General features: G+C 34.5%; 1 pseudogene; it reads left to right on the top strand.

Moving 5' to 3' along the window:
* LOC134241717 (lysosomal acid glucosylceramidase-like) overlaps positions 1 to 12,285 on the top strand; it is a 38,040-nt pseudogene that overhangs the window by 5,847 nt on the left and 19,908 nt on the right.

The following is a 12,285-nucleotide window of genomic DNA, read 5'->3' as shown; positions in this document are numbered from 1 at the left end:
CCTAAACTATTGTAAATATGGCACGCCAAATTCACAAAAATGAGCTAAACATAGTTTCACAGTCGATAAACTAGGTTTATCGGTTGTAAACTATAGTTTACGGACTGTAAACTATAGTTAACAACGTTAATCTATGTTTCACAACCGTAAACTATACTTAACACCGAAAACAATCATTTGCGATTGCAAAACATAGATTATCTGATAAATACAGTTTCACGATTTGTAAACTATAGTTTACAAACCGTTAACTATAGTTAACGATCTGATAAATATAGTTTCACGATTTGTGAAACTATGATTTGTGAAACTATGATTAACAACTCTTAACTATAGTTTACGATTGTAAACTATAGTTTACAAACGTGAATCTATGTTTATCAACAAAATCTATTGTTAACGCTTATTACAGACAGATAAACTTAGATTAGCATTCGTAAACTATAGTTAACAACCGTTGAATATATGAAAACTATACTTAACGAATCGTTAACTATGGTTTACGGTTTGTAAACTATAGTTTACAGTCGATAAACCTAGTTTATCAATTGTGAAACTAGGTTTATCTCATTTTTGTGAATTTGGCGTGGCATATGTAAAAAAGCCCTTGAATAGAAGTTGGTGAATTCGAATCTCAGGTGTCGAGAGCTTTATCAATTAAGGAAGCACCAAATACTGTTCATAGGAGAGTTCTAGTATTCAGTTAGAGTGGTCTGCCCTTTGATGTTAAATGAAATGGAGAAAAATAAACAGTAAATAACACAAAGTGAAATATGTTAGACTTTCTTACGTTATTTAATACCAAGATAACATAATTGAAAACATATTAGCTAGTGTTGGCAACGAGTACCCGGTTAACCGGTTAACCGTCGAACGATGCGAGAATCGGTTAGTAAAATTGCTAATCGGTTACTCGGATAAAATGCATCTTACAAATGTATATGGTAAATAACTAACAAATAAAATGTTTATTTGTTTATAAGCATACAAATAAACATTTCTCTATTTTTTCTTTACCGTTAGACTTAATGATCTATGGTTTCACTAATACGATTGATTGGTTTTCACAATTAATTGATAGCTTTGATTGCCAGAAGGTAATACAAGTTTTGAAGACCCAAGTTATAATTACCTCATTAAATAATTTAACAAGATGCCGCCAAAGACATGTACATGTATAGCTTGGAAGCATTTTAAAAGAACATCTGATTCCATACCTGTAAAATATAATTAATGTGAATTGGATTTATCGTGACTTCTGAATCAAATTTCTAAATAACTATTCTTCTTGATCGTGACATTTATCGGGGGTTGAAAAGTAAAACTGATGAACGCCATTGTACGAGGGCCGTTCAAAAATTACGCGGACTGTGCTATTATTTACTCTTACAGACGTCATATAGTTATGAAATTTCACAGAAATATGTATCTTACAGATTCCAATAAATTTTGGTCAAAATTTCTATATTTTAAAAAAATTCTACTAAAATTCTCTGTATGTTGATATCGCTGATGGAGAGGTACGGAGCACGACAAAAATATTGAAGTAAAAGCATGTGGAATCCAAAATTTAACTCATTAATTTTCTATAATTCGCGATATTTTTCGAAAATTTTCTCAAATGTATCTTTAAATTGTTCTATTATTATGTATTTAGATTTCTGACCTGATATTTGAAGTACTAACAGAAATACAGTGATTTTTCTCTGATGCGATTCCTGTGAAAAAGACTGTGAAAATGACGTCTCCTGAATTGACGGCGCACCACACTTTTGTTAAATTATGTGTAATGCTCGAAATATCGCCAACATAGATCCAAAATATGCATAATATAACATGTAGTAAACTAGGGTATTCGTGACATTCGTCCACAAATAGTAAATTGAAATTTTAGACCTTTAGACCTCTGTAAAAAGGCTATACGGGAGGACGGAAAGAAGATTTTCGACGAAAACTTTATCCGGATTGTAAAGAACGTGATTGAGAGTCATCAATATCACACTATATCTCATAAATACATGCAGCTTTTGGTTTTAAAACAAAAAAGAATACTCTTTACTTGTTTAATAGATTTTAAGCTTGACAAGAAATGGTGTTTGGATGTTGAGTAGATAAGGTATAACTCAAACTGTACAGGTATTCTTGGGAAAATGTTGAGAAAATGAAAGCTCAGTCACATATTTTTTACAATGCCTGTGACGTCGACAATTTTGCTGCTCCGTGACTTAATGATATGTCTTGAAAAATCACTCAAAATTGATACCAATTTACAACATTTTGATATGAAATTTTGAAGACCATATAAGTAAAGATTCTTTTATATTATGTGTGACATTTTGCCCGATTATGTCGTCAAATATTTTTTCTGTGCAAAAAGTCCGCGTAATTTTTGAATGGCCCTCGTAAAATAGCGTGAAACATTGAATATTTATTTTTCTTCTGATTTATTAAATTTTTTGATTATAATTATATTTAAATAAAGTTATTTCACAATTCCTTTGTGTTTTATTAGAACCGATGAGTAATATATGAGATAAAAGATACATATCAATAAATCATCCGAGTAACCGGGTACTCGATCGGAAGATTGAGCGAGTAACCGGTTACTAAAAATCGTCCGATTTGCCAACACTAATATTAGCATATATATTTTTCACCAACGTACATATATATTTATTATTTACATATTTTTTTTCATTTTCTTTGAAAAAAATATGGCAGGTACCATATCAATAAATGAGGTAGATGAATTGTATAGACCTGTACACATCAATATGATGCTCAAATTAAAAAAAAAAAAAAGATGTGTTCAGACCTTCCCACAGGTCTACAAATGTAAACAACAAGCATTTTGTCGAGCTTCAATCTAGCTCACAATGTCCAAGGTAATTGTGAGCCTACTAATGGGACCCCTGACAATCACTATTAATTTTTTTAAGGGTTGATGTCTTCTGTGTAAATTGCAAATTCAGATTGTTTTTCCAACGTACATTGTCAAGTGCTTCCTTCCTGTTGACACTTTATTCAAACTTTAGTGATATTGGTGGAGAAGATGCCCCCTCCCCAAGAAAATCATGCAACTTTATTTGTCAGTCGCGCCACGGCTACAAAGGGACTAGAGACACTAGATGTTGTAAGGATAAGTTAGCTTGCAAAATTCATGTTGTTAATCTAAAAGATGAATTTAATTTTTGAAAATCACGAGGACATGAATTACAACACTTCATGAAATATGCAGGCGTGAAGCTGCGTAGTTCATGTCCTTATGAATTTCTCAAAAATTATACATTTTAAATTCACCTCTTGAATTGATAAAAACTACCCTTCTTCAAAACCCTTTTCCAGAACCTGGCGATCAGATGGCCCTCTTTTGAGTCTAAGTCTCAAATCATTATCTGTATATATATTTGACACATTTTGTTTTATTCCTGTATCCACGTGCACGCCTGAAAGCTCAATCTGAATATCTATAGAAGTAATAAAGAAGTTTAAATAAGATAATTTTGTATTTTGTGAAGTATCAGGGGAATGCATACAAAAGCTCCAAATTGATTTCAGGACTTCCTTGCTCACCGCTGTCGTTTGGTGATGGAAACATCGTGTGCCGCTGTAACGCCACATATTGTGACACCGTGGAACCCTTAGAACCACTGGCTGCAGGAAGTTTTGCACAATACACCTCGGCCAGAGACGGCAGACGTTAGTATAAAACTGGCGGTCGCATCTCCCAGTCTCCCTCAGGAAGTAAGTATTCAAATCACACGTGGGCATTTAAAAAGTTGTTTTTGACATCATGCAGTTTGGTATAACCACAGAATAGGTATGGACTCCAACCTACACGTAGCTGCCCTTCATTTGAGTAAAGTGAAAAACTTAAACAGCATACAGATTTTCATTTTTCAAAGTTTCACAGTAATTGGTTTATAGTGAAAAAAGAAGTTATATAGATTATTAAGGGTGGTTTCAAAAAGATAGAATTTTGAACAACAAAGAAAGTATGCAATTTCTTAATATTCAGAAATTTATTAAAATTAACCACATCATCTACCATCAAAATTAGTTAATTTAAAAATATAAACAAATCCAGTCATCTAATCCTTGTATGCATCACCTTTCCTTAATTAAAATGCACATTACATACAATAAACTAATAGATAGTCTTTATTGTAATACAGTGTAATTGGATAAATAATATAATCTCAATTTGATATTTTGTATCTCGATGAAACACAAGCTTGACGTTATTTTACTGACATTGTAATTTATTTATTGCTCAGGATAAACATCCTATGGCATATAAAACAAGCTAATTCAGAGAATTCGTGTCCCCCGCTTAAGGAAAAAGTCGGCTCCCCCTGACTGAATTTGTAGAATTATTAAATGTATACATGTATACTGAAGGAAATAAAATACATGTATGTCAATATGCATATAAAGATTTGATTGCTTATTCTTTATTATGTGTATAGAAGATTTTTTCATATGGAATATTTATCACACTGTAATGATGATTTTATAACCTCATAAATATTTCATTTCACATGCTGAATGCTATCATTTAGTAAAAAAAAAAAGGATTTAAAAAAAAAAGAAAAAAAAAGAACGATGCAACCGATACTCGATCCCGGGTCCTCTCACATTTGAAGCGAGAGTCATAACCACTAGACCACGGAGTCGCTTTACTCGGAGTGAAGTATATGCAGAACTGAAGTCACATACATGTATATAATTCATGTTTTCATGTTCGGTATTCTCAAAATTTTACACAATCCATGGTGTTTGATTTATTTAGCCTTTATTAAACAGTTCTAATAGATGTAATAAGAACATAAAGTCCGCCGAGAACCTGTTTTATACGCAATAACTCTCCTCATGCTCCTGCGCTAAAAATAGCGACATGTAATACTATAAATACTAACAAGCTAATTCAGAGAATTCGTGTCCCCCGCTTAGGGAAAAAGTCGGCTCCCCCTGACTGAATTTGTAGAATTATTAAATGTATACATGTATACTGAAGCAAATAAAATACATGTATGTCAATATGCATATAAAGATTTGATTGCTTATTCTTTATTATGTGTATAGAAGATTTTTTTATATGGAATGTTTATCACACTGTAATGATGATTTTATAACCTCATAAATTTTTCATTTCACATGCTGAATACTATCATTTAGTAAAAAAAAAAGTATTTAAAAAAAAAAAAAAAAAAAAAAAGAGAGGAGCGATCGAGATACGATCCCCCGACCACTCACAGTCGAAGCGAGAGACATAACCCCTAGACCACGGAATCGCTTTACGCGCTGTGAATTATATGCAGAATTGAAGTCACATACATGTATATATTCATGTTTTCATGTTCGGTATTCTCAAAATTTTACACAATCCATGGTGTTTGATTTATTTAGCCTTTATGAAACAGTTCTAATAGATGTTATAAGAACATAAAGTCCGCCGAGAACCTGTTTTATACGCAATAACTCTCCTCATGCCCCTGCGCTAAAAATAGCGACATGTAATACTATAAATACTAATAAAACAAACGGGGCGGGGCACTTTGAGAGGGGCGAGAGACGTCCTAGGGAGTTTTGGTATAAAATTACATTGCATAAGCTCAAAATCTTCTTGAAATATCGCCCGGAAATGATAGTATTACATACAGACAGAATGTATAAATTTACGACCTTGAACTTTGACCTTTTGACCTCAAAATCAATAGGGGTCTTCATTAGGCCACAGGGAGTTGTTATATAAAATTTCATCGCAATAGCTCAAATGGTTCTCGAGATATCGTGTGGAAACGAAAGTGTTTTAACAGACAGAATTTGCTTATTTATGACCTTGACCTTTGACCTTTTGACCTCAAAATCAATAGGGGTCTTCTTTAGTTCATAGGGAGTTGCTGTGCTAAATTTCATTGCAAAAGCTCAAAGGGTTCTCGAGATATCGTGTGGAAACGAAAGCGTTACAGACAGACAGAAAGACGGACGGACGGACGGACGGACGGACAAACCCAAATTAATATCCCCCACTTTTCAAGCGGGGGACAATAAAACAAACGGGGCGGGGCACTTTGAGAGGGGCGAGAGACGTCCTAGGGAGTTTTGGTATAAAATTACATTGCATAAGCTCAAAATCTTCTTGAAATATCGCCCGGAAATGATAGTATTACACACAGACAGAATGTATAAATTTACGACCTTGAACTTTGACCTTTTGACCTCAAAATCAATAGGGGTCTTCATTAGGCCACAGGGAGTTGTTATATAAAATTTCATTGCAATAGCTCTAATGGTTCTAGAGATATCGTGTGGAAACGAAAGTGTTTTAACAGACAGAATTTGCTTATTTATGACCTTGACCTTTGACCTTTTGACCTCAAAATCAATAGGGGTCTTCTTTAGTCCACAGGGAGTTGCTATACTAAATTTCATTGCAAAAGCTCAAAGGGTTCTCGAGATATCGTGTGGAAACGAAAGCGTTACAGACAGACAGAAAGACGGACGGACGGACGGACAGACAGACGGACGGACGGACGGACGGACGGACGGACGGACAAACCCAAATTAATATCCCCCACTTTTCAAGCGGGGGACAATAAAACAAACGGGGCGGGGCACTTTGAGAGGGGCGAGAGACGTCCTAGGGAGTTTTGGTATAAAATGACATTGCATAAGCTCAAAATCTTCCTGAAATATCGCCCGGAAATGATAGTGTTACACACAGACAGAATGTATAAATTTACGACCTTGAACTTTGACCTTTTGACCTCAAAATCAATAGGGGTCTTCTTTAGGCCACAGGGAGTTGTTATGTAAAATTTCATTGCAATAGCTCAAATGGTTCTAGAGATATCGTGTGGAAACGAAAGTGTTTTAACAGACAGAATTTGCTTATTTATGACCTTGACCTTTGACCTTTTGACCTCAAAATCAATAGGGGTCTTCTTTAGTCCATAGGGAGTTGCTATGCTAAATTTCATTGCAAAAGCTCAAAGGGTTCTTGAGATATCGTGTGGAAACGAAAGCGTTACAGACAGACAGAAAGACGGACGGACGGACGGACAGACGGACGGACGGACGGACGGACAAACCCAAATTAATATCCCCCACTTTTCAAGCGGGGGACAAAAATGTACAATAATATTTACATAGGAAATGAACGGTTGTACATATGATAGGGAAAAAAAAGACACAATGATACTGTATGACAGGGATCTTATAACTGTCCTTTACAGATTTACAAATGTAACTAGTGCTAATTGTAACGGGGACCGTTACAGATGTTCCCCAAACGCCCCCCAACTCCCTTTTGGTGCCATATTCCCTATAAGCTTCATTAAATAAGACAAACTCTACGCATTTGAGACTTTAACAACGTTTACCCAGAAGTGTACCAATTTCATTCAAATTCTAGCATTGCACGCGTGCGCATGTGAATGCATGTGCGTAATGACCATACAATCTTGTCTTTACAATCTATAGATTTTAATATACTAAATATCAAAGTATTTAATCCAAACGTATTAAAAAATACGCTAATTCAAGTGTATTTTTGATTTTACTCATTTCACGTGCACGCACGTGCTCACATGAGCATGGCGACCATACTTTCTTGTAGAAGTCCATTACATCTATCTATGTTCTAAATCCCACCCCGTTTGGTTGAAAACCAAGGGAGTTATAGCTGTCAAAGTTTCAGCCAATCAGATTGCAGCGCACGTACATGCACGTGTATGCATGTGCATGGTGACCATGTCTTCTTGTAGAAGTCCATTATATCTATCTATGTTTCAAATCCCATCCTGTTTGGTTGAAAACCAAGGGAGTTATAGCTATTTAAAGCATAAGCCAATCAGATTGCAGCGCACGTGCATGCACGCGTTTTCAAAATAATTGCTATATATCTTATTGTAGGATATCCTAATGCATGTCTATATTTAAAATTTCAAAGGATTTTGTCAAAAAACAAGAAAGATATTGAGACTTTAGTTTCAGCCAATCAGAGCAAAGTGCACGTGCATGCGCGTGAGATCTTGCTTTTTTGACCATGTCATCTTGTCTATGCTTCTAATATATACTTCTAATATGAGTTTTAAAGCATATCATCAATAATTTAAATAGTTACATCTGTATCAATTATATTGGACATTTCTCGTGTTGCACGTGCGAGCTCTTGCAAGCACACGTGCATGCACATGTTTTCATGATATTTCTTTTATTACGGGCTGTAGATCTCCCTAATGTATGACTATGTTCAAAATTTCAAATGATTTTATCAAAAAACAAGAAAGATATTGAGACTTTAGTTTCAGCCAATCAGAAGCTTGCACGTGCGATCTTGCTATTTTGACCATGTCATCTTGTGCATACTACTCATATATCCTTACATTATGAGTTTCAAAACATTTCGTCTAAAAATAGAAAAGTTACGGTTATATCCATTATATATTGGTCATTTCAAGTTTTGCACGTGCGCGCTCTTGCAAGCACGTGCGCGCAAAATGACCTTGATTCCGCAAATCTACATAACATGCCTACTTACCCTAAAAAGGTTTCCCCTTAATCGGATGTGTACTTTACAAGATCATTCGCGGACAAAATTTTCCCGAGAAGAAAAATAATAACTAGTGCTAATTGTAACGGGGACCGTTACAGATGTTCCCCAAACGCTCCCCAACTCCCTTTTGGTGCCATATTCCCTGTAAGCTTCATTAAATAAGACAAACGCTATGCATTTGAGAATTGAACAACGTTTACCCTGAAGTATACCAAGTTCATTCAAATTTTAGCGTTGCATGCGTGCACATGTGAGTGCATGTACGTAATGACCATATCATTTTGTCTACAAAATCTATATAATTTAATATACCAAATATTAAAGTATTTAATCCAAAAGTATTTCTAAAAATACGCTCATTCAAGATTTTTTTTATTTTACTCATTTCACATGCACGCACGTGCATACATGAACATGGTGACCATACCTTCTTGTAGAAGTCCATTATATCTATCTATGTTCTAAATCCCACCCTGTTTGGTTGAAAACCAAGGGAGTTATAGCTGTTTGAAGTTTCAGCCAATTAGATTGAAGCACACGTACACACACGTGTATGCATATGCATAGTGACCATACCTTCATGTAGAAGTCTATTATATCTATCTATGATCCAAATCCCGTCCTGTTTGGTTGATAACCAAGGGAGTTATAGCTATTCAAAGTTTGAGCCAATCAGATTGCAGCGCACGTGCATTCACGAGTTTCCATGAAAATTGTTCTATATCATATTGTAGAATATCCTAATACATGGCAAAGTTCAAAATTTCAAAGCATTTTGTCAAAAAACAAGAAATATATTGAGACTTTAGTTTCAGCCAATCAGAGCAAAGCGCACCTGCATGCGCGTGAGATCTTGCAATTTTGACCATGTCAAATTGTCGATGTTACTCATATATCCTTATATTATAAGTTTCAAAGCATTTCATCAAAAATGTAAAAGGTTACGCTTATATTCATTATATTGGTCATTTCTCGTGTTGCACGTGCGCGCTCTTGCAAGCACGTGCGCGCAAAATGACCTTCGTTCCGCAAATCTACATAACATGTCTACTGACCCTAAAAACATTTCACCTTATTCGGATGTGTAGTTTACGAGATCATTCGCGGACAAAAAAGTGCCCAGGAAGAAGAAAAATAATAATAAGAAACAGAGTAAAAACAATATGTTCCCAAACTTCGTTTGGGGAACATAATAACTAGAAACTCTTGTTGCAACAGCAACAAAGAAGGTCTTCCGTTCTCCTCTATTTATCTGCAAGAATGAGCTTTTATAATGATTAAAAAAGGCACAAAATATTTAAAATGATTTAAACAAACAAACAGCCGGAGGTAGAATTTACCAAGTTCCTTTACTTTATTTTAGACAATTATAGTCTTAATAACATGTAAAAAAAATCAATTGGCCAATCTTCATGGTTTATTATTCATATAAGTTTAGTGTCTTGATCTGTTACAGTTTAAAAGATATCGTTATATTATCTTCTCATTTTGAGGGCAAGAAATCACGTGACCGGAAATAAATTTTTGAAAAGAATATTTGAGGTAACTCTAAACATTTCAGTTTGAATAACATGTCCTAAAATTATTTCAACTGCTCTTTTTATAAAAAAAATATTTAAGAGATAGTATGATACTAAATTTATGCAGTTTTTCTTTTATAACCAGAAGTTGTTGTCTTTATTTCCAGTGGGACTGACATATTTCAAAACTAAAAATAAGATGATATAATGTCTTACTAAGAAAGATTCCATAAGAAAAGTTGATTTTTTTTATTTATTTGTTCACTTCCTGTGACAACCGGAAGTGATAGCGTACAATGTTAATCAAAATGGATTTGCCTACTCATCAAGATCTATCACTCCTATAAGTTTGTTGTCTTAGTCTCTTACCGTTTACGAGATCTAGCAATAATAACTTCTCATTTTGAGGACAAGAAATAACGCGACCGGAAGTAAATTTTACAAAGATGTTTGAGGTTATTGTAGACACGTACAGTCTGAATAAAATATCTAAAAATCCTGACAAATACTTTATCAATAAGAAATATTCATAGGAAAGAAAAATACTCAAATTATGTAGTTTTTCTCTCTTAACCGGAAGTTGTCTTTTTTTGTTTCCGGTGGTACTGAAACATTTGAAAACTACAAATAAGATGCTATAATATGATGCAAAAACAGTTTCATAAACAAAAAGTTGAAAATTTCGATTTTTTGGATCACTTCCTCTGACGACCGGAAGTGACGGCTGACAATCTTAGCACCACTGATTTTGCCTACTCCTCAAGATCTATCATTCCTATAAGTTTTGTTTCTTAATCTTTTACCGTTTACGAGATCTAGCTATATGATAACTTCTCATTTTGAGGACAGGAAATCATGCGACCGGAAGTGAATTTTACAAAGATATTTGACGTTACTGTAGACATTTGCAGTCTGAATAACATATCAAAAAATCATTACAAATACTTCATCCATAAAAAATATTTAGGCCATACCAATTTGTAAAATAGTTCTTCGGATTTTCAAAAATAAAAAGTGAGGCGAGCGAGCGAAATTTTTTTATAAATATTATTATGTTCCCCAAACGAAGTTGGGGAACATATTGTTTTTACTCTGTTTCTTATTATTATTATTTTTCTTCTTCCTGGGCACTTTTTTGTCCGCGAATGATCTCGTAAACTACACATCCGACTACGGTGAAATGTTTTTAGGGTCAGTAGACATGTTATGTAGATTCGCGGAACGAAGGTCATTTTGCGCGCACGTGCTTGCAAGAGCGCGCACGTGCAACACTAGAAATGATCAATATAATGAATACAAGCGTAACTTCTTACATTTTTGATGAATTGCTTTGAAACTCATAATAAAAGGATATATTAGTAACATAGACAATATGACATGGTCAAAATAACAAGATCTCACGCGCATGCACGTGCGCTTCGCTCTGATTGGCTGAAACTAAAGTCTCAATATATTTCTTGTTTTTTGGAAAAATCCTTTGAAATTTTGAACATAGCCATGCATTAGGATATTCTACAACATGATATATAGCAATTTTCATGAAAACACGTGCATGCACGTGCGCTACAATCTGATTGGCTCAAACTTTAAATAGTTATAACTCCCTTGGTTTTCAACCAAACAGGATGGGATTTGGAACATAGATAGATACATGTATAATGGACTTCTACAAGAAGGTATGGTCACCATGCACATGCATACACGTGAGTGTACTTAAGCTGCAATGTGATTGGCTGAAACTGAAAACATCTATAACTTCCTTGGTTTCCAACCGAACGGGGTGAGATTTATAACATAGATAGATATAATGAACTTCTACAATAAGGTATGGTCACCATGCTCATGTATGCACGTGCGTACACGTGAAATGAGTAAATTCAAAAATAAACTTGCATAAGCGTATTTTTTAATACTTTTGGATTAAATACTTTAATATTTAGTATATTGAAATATATAGATTGTGTAGACAAGATGATATGGTCATTACGCACATGCGTTCACATGCGCACGCGTGCAATGCTAAAATTTGACTGAACTTGGTACACTTCTCGATAAACGTTGTTAAAGTCTCAAATGCATAGCGTTTGTCTTAATTAATGAAGCTTACAGGGAATATGGCACCAAAAGAGAGTTGGGGAGCGTTTGGGGAACATCTGTAACGGTCCCCGTTACAATTAGCACTAGTTTTTTATTTTGGGTTTCAAA

The sequence above is a fragment of the Saccostrea cucullata genome, unplaced genomic scaffold (genome assembly GCF_032062105.1).
Source record: "Saccostrea cucullata isolate Sc308-1 unplaced genomic scaffold, CSIRO_AGI_Scuc_v1 ctg9, whole genome shotgun sequence".
NCBI lineage: Eukaryota > Metazoa > Mollusca > Bivalvia > Ostreida > Ostreidae > Saccostrea > Saccostrea cuccullata.
Note: the sequence above shows the minus strand (reverse complement) of the source record. Positions and strands in the feature narration are given on the sequence as shown.